The 5,496-nt window shown below is 47.1% G+C and overlaps 1 long non-coding RNA gene across 1 annotated transcript in view; it reads left to right on the forward strand.

Moving 5' to 3' along the window:
• The window catches only part of LOC143508324 (uncharacterized), a 7,942-nt gene extending 6,740 nt beyond the window's left edge, over positions 1 to 1,202 (forward strand). The window contains exon 2 of the long non-coding RNA XR_013129319.1: positions 638 to 1,202. This is a non-coding gene — a long non-coding RNA (uncharacterized LOC143508324). The remainder of the gene's footprint in view (positions 1 to 637) is intronic.
• The last annotated feature ends 4,294 nt before the right edge of the window (positions 1,203 to 5,496 follow it).

The following is a 5,496-nucleotide window of genomic DNA, read 5'->3' on the forward strand; positions in this document are numbered from 1 at the left end:
ATCACTGGAGGAGACACGCGAATCATTTTAGAAAATGCGTTTAAAAAGAGCGCAGAAAGTATCTGGTGCGACGTGCTCCACAGTGGTAAGAGTGATAAGTTTCACCGTGTGTGCAGGGTCTGTTCTAATGAGCACTTGAACTAGGAGCTGGTGTGTGGGGCGAGGTGGTGGTGGTGGTGGTGTTGGAGGGGTGGGGGTGATGAGGAGGCGGAGTCTAGCAGGAGGAAATAGTGTGGATTGTCCTGGGGGGGAAATGCCCCGTGTCAGTAGGCTGGAGTAATTGGATCGCTCGGTACTGCCAAGCAAAGCAACAAGGTACAAACCCCGCTGACTTCGGCCATTCTCAGAGCCGAAAAGAAAGAAATCACGTTTTTATATTTATTTAATTTTCAGAATCCAACATGTTTGTTGGAGCATAGGTTAGAAAGCAACATTACAGGACGGTAAGATGTTGTTATCCAGTAGCAGGCTAGAGTATGTGATGATCAAAGATCAAATGTGATCCCAGGCTGCAACCAGTCGCAACCAGACCCAAACAAAGTAATCACACAATGTCATGTCAGTGCATTGGCTTCACTCTCCTGTGTTGAGTCCAGCGTGAGCAGGCAAACTGGTCAGGTATCTCTCTCTGTTGCAGGTTTGACGAGGGTCGTCGGAGGCCAGAACTAGCGTGTTTCGGGACTGAAGGCGTGCTGGGGTACACGCCTGATAACAGAAGACCTCCACCTTCCCTGGGGTGGCCCTGCACTCGTCCTGGGACACTGACACACCGTTAACCACCAAATCCAGACTGGCTATCTTCCTATCGGCCCAAGACTGTGGTTCATCGACTCTGCCATGCACCGTCTCTACTTCCACTCCCAGACTCTCTCTTACTCTGTGTACCCTAATCGTTTCACACATATGTCAGTATAATCCCTCAGCTCTTTTCCTGTTCTTCTGTTGTGTTTTTCTGTTATTTCCTTGGATTATTTTGGATTATTTCTCTTCACATTAAGCTGTCCGGGCTCAACCAGAGGAGGATGGGCTCCCCTTTCTGAGTCTTGGTTCCTGTTGAGGTTTTTCTTCAGCTTCAGGGAGTGTTTCCTCTCTCACCTCGACTTGCTCTGTTGGTGCTAGGACAGACATGTGATGTGTAAAGCTGCTTTGTGATGATGGCTGTTGTAAAACTGGCTATATAAATAAACTTTGATTGAGTTTGATTGATTGAAATAAATGTAGATAATTCAATTATATGTATATTAATGATTTCAGCATTTTTCAGATTATATCAGACATGAGACTCTTCTGGACCAGAAATTCAAACACAGTTTAAAATCTGTATGTTTTTTATTATATTTTTTTAAATACTGCATATCAGTAGCTGGTTGTCCAAATTTCCTTAAACCTTTCAATTCGATTTGTCTCCATGTCACGTGCTTCATTTTCCTTTTTAAACATGTCGTTCAGGACTTTGATTACTGCAGAGTCTGCTACTAACCTCATACACCTACTTTCATATTTATAGCTACAGTTCCGGATGGTCGATTTGAGTTCTCCAGAGGCGGAGGTGTCTTGAGTCGTGATGCAGCCGGGTCATCTCCGTTATACCCCCCACCCCATTCTCCCAACCTTGTCTGTCTCCCTGATTTACATTTCTTGCACTGCAGACAGAATATTTATTCCCTAGTCCTGCCCTCTTAAGTGAGAAAGCACATGTAGTGTGCATATGTGTCTGTGGGTGTATGGCCATTATAAGTGTCTATAAGACGTCTATAAGTGTATATCGCTCAAGACGTTTCTAAGCGACAGGTGTGTAAATGTGTCCGTGAACCAGGGTGTGGTGCTCTAGCAGGTCAGTCCTCAGTCTGGGTGGAGCAGTTGGGGAGCCCCCTACCCTGTTTCAGCTTGGTGTCATTCAGGGTGGAGGACATGTGGCACACACCAGCACCACGTCCAGCAGTCCTCACGTCCTTCCTAACTTAATACATCCTCTGAGAGAGAGAGAGAGAGAGGGTTGTTTTGATGAAGCAGGTCGCTTAATATAGTCAGGCATTCTCTGCATTTGTCACCCCTCTGTGAAACCTCAGTGATGTGACCCACCGGATTAACAAGGCTGTGTTTATGAGGGACCACACTGTGGAGGCAGAAAGCAAACACACACACACACTCGTGCATGCATGCATACGTAATATCCACAATAGCACCTCCCTGTTTGAAACTACTTTCACTGACTCACCTTTTGCAGTAAACACAAGTCATAAAAGAACCAAACATGGCCACAGCAGACAGATAGTTGATTACCAATACAGAGTGCAAGACAGCATTCCTAACTGTCACGGGACGCCTAATGAGTCCTTCGTCAGGGCACTGCAGAACACCACTGCTCTCCAATTAGTTCATGTCTATTTAAAGCCTGGAGAGGAGGCGATTCTTTGACGTTGTCACTGACAGTGTGTTCAGGAGTGAGATTCTTATACCTAAGACATACTAGACAAAGATTGCTGTTATTGTTTTCCCCCATACATGGTTTTTTTTTCTGAGAATTTGTAAATAAAATAAAAAAGAATTGAAGAAAAAAAAGGGCAACAAAAACAGCCAGCCACACACACACACACACACACACACACACACACACACACTGGAGGTTGTTTACATGCTCTGTGCAGTTATGATGCGTGTGAGGTACACACTGTACACACTGTACATGTGTCATAGGTGATGATACCCTCGATATACTCAGAAAAATTAGTCATGATGTAACATATCTTCATCTTGCCCACTCTTCACACCCACACACACACACACAGCCTGTTCCACACTGTTCATGTGTACAGTACATGTATTCTGATGTGTAAATGTAACCATATAGCCTTTCCAAAACCCACAGACATATAAGCAAGTGTCTACTCTAGAATTACACACACACACACACATGCTCACATGCATTGCATGCACACACACACACACGCACACGCACACACACACACACACACACATATGGGTATCATCTTGCACAGTTCCTGCATATGTTTTATGAGGTGATGTTAATGAGATCCTAAGGCCAGGGGGCCTTTTTCTACCCACAACCTCTCCACAAGCCCTTGAACCGACCACAGACTTCACCCCCACTGAACCCCCCATGAGCGTTACCTCCACTGAACCCCCCCACAGACTTCACCCCCACTGAACCCACCACAGGTTTCACCTCCACTGAAACCCCCACAAGCTTCACCCCCGTGAACTCACCACGAGCCTCACAGACCCAGATGCCAGCACACGCACCATGCTATCTCTCCGTCATGTACATGTCTCGGCTACCATACAGCCCAGTAAACCCACAGTGAGGGACAAGATGGTGGAGGACGGTGTTTGGTCTTTGGCTCTCTGAGATAACACCCACCAGGTGTGTTGACTGCTAGCCACCACCGCTTTGTCTGACAGCAGACCCGCTGTTCTTTCACTACCGTTCAGGAGCTTTTAGACTGACAGTAAATGTACGACAAGGAGAACAATTGCTGGTGTGAGTGTGTGTGTGTGTGTGTGTGTGTGTATCCATGTGTTTGTGTTTGAAAGCTCCAGGCCAAACACCGGTGTAGAAGTGAGCGTGATTGCCTCCACCCGTGCGCCTCAGCTGGGGACAGTGCAGACCACACGCACCTTCACGCAGCGCATTCCTGTCCCGCCTCAGTCCAGCCGACCTCGCTTTGCGTGCCATTCGGACAAAGGCGCTAGAAAACGTCTTTGTTCACCCTTTCACCTGCTCACCCTTGGACGCTGCTTTGAGGCCGAGCTGAGTGCAGAAGCTCAAACCGCGTCCATGTGCAGTGAAGTGACTCCGGGAAGGAAGCACTCTGCCGCGTCCAGCAGTGGAATGACTGCCTGCCTGCTAGTCCAAAACCCTGGACCCTTCTCCCATGGACCAGTACAGCCCAGGACTGTGGACACGGAGCCGGGGGGGCAACAGTGGGGCAACAGTGGGGCAACAGTGGGGCAACAGGAGAAGCCGCAGGGGAGTGAGAGTCTGGGAGAGCAGCCGCTGCACAGACAGCACACCGCAGACGCAGACGCAGACGCAGACGCAGACGCAGGGATAGACAGAGAGGCAAGTAAGAGAAGGAGGCAGAAAGATGAGAGAGGGAGAGAAGAATTCAAAATTCCCAAGTGTGTTTCCCCACCCGTAGTCTCCAGCAATGAAGTACATCAGGCACAACAGCTCACTCTCTCTCTCTCACACACACACACACACACACACACTTATAGAGAAGAATACAAACCATCTTAAGTGCAAATGGTTTAATAAAAAAAAAAAACAATGAAATCAAGATGAAGCGAGATCAATCAAGTCCACCCTGAACTTGGTCTCGGTCCAGTCCACCTAACCAACACAGCGCCATCTACAGCCGAGCGTTAGCGGGTGCTGTTGGTGCCATACTCTCATTGGCCAGTTATGCAGAGAACACTCCAGGAGGCAGAATTTCTAAAACCATAACTAACACACTATATACAGTATCTGGTGGTTTTCATCTTATTTGGCAGGTCAGAGGCACCAACACCTGAGAACACGCCGTCTTCGAGCACTTTCCTGCTCTGCTGGGGTTAGCGGCGCGTTACCATTCCACCATGCCGAGAATTTTCAAGAGCCAATCAGAATACACTAATGCATTAGACACGTCTACATATTGTTTGTTATCACATTAAACACATTTTTGGTTGAACAACAAAATGTTCCCAAACCCCTGCTGCTGCTGTTTTTTTTTACAAAGTAAAAAGAATTTTTGCAGTGGTTGCTCAGATATTTTCTTTTTTTCTTATTAAAAAACATTTGGAGTTGTTTGTGATTTGTTTACTGGAGACTTTATGCAGTTTTTGGAGCCTATCTAGGTTATATCGCTTACACCCATGTGCTGGAAACACAAGCTCCGCCCCCGAGTTTGAGTTTGAAACACTACCATCATTAGTCAAGTATTTAATATATAATTTTAAATAACATCTAATATGACTCATTTTAATGGCATTCTTTCAGATGAATCAAGCGTCATTTTAAACACACATGCAAACAACACTCTGCTGTTGTTTTTGGAGAAATAACATTAAAACAAATGACTAAGTAGGCTCTCAGGAACGTGTGGGTGTGGTTTGCGTTTGGACACACTCCCTCCACTCCACACACACGCCCTGTGACTGGGCAGCAAAGCCACAGAAGAGCAGGTCTGAGTAGTAACATCCTTCCACACATCCCACCCATCTGCCCCTCGGCCGGGCGCTCTGCACACGGAGCTGAAGGCCTCCTGCGTTTGAACAGCCAGCGTGAACCAACGATGGCTTCATATTAAAACAGCGGCACGGTTTACGGTTTCAAAATCGACGCTGACGTTTACCGCTGGGGCAGGAGCTTTTCCATGTTGCTGTTTCCCGTTAGTCGTTGGGAGCACGAAGGACAGAAGGGGGGATCTCGGTCTCCTAAATAAAGCCATGCTGGCTGTGTTTTGAAGCGAGGCCATTATGAGCCTGTTA

Source organism: Brachyhypopomus gauderio, chromosome 2, assembly GCF_052324685.1.
Source record: "Brachyhypopomus gauderio isolate BG-103 chromosome 2, BGAUD_0.2, whole genome shotgun sequence".
Lineage (NCBI taxonomy): Eukaryota > Metazoa > Chordata > Actinopteri > Gymnotiformes > Hypopomidae > Brachyhypopomus > Brachyhypopomus gauderio.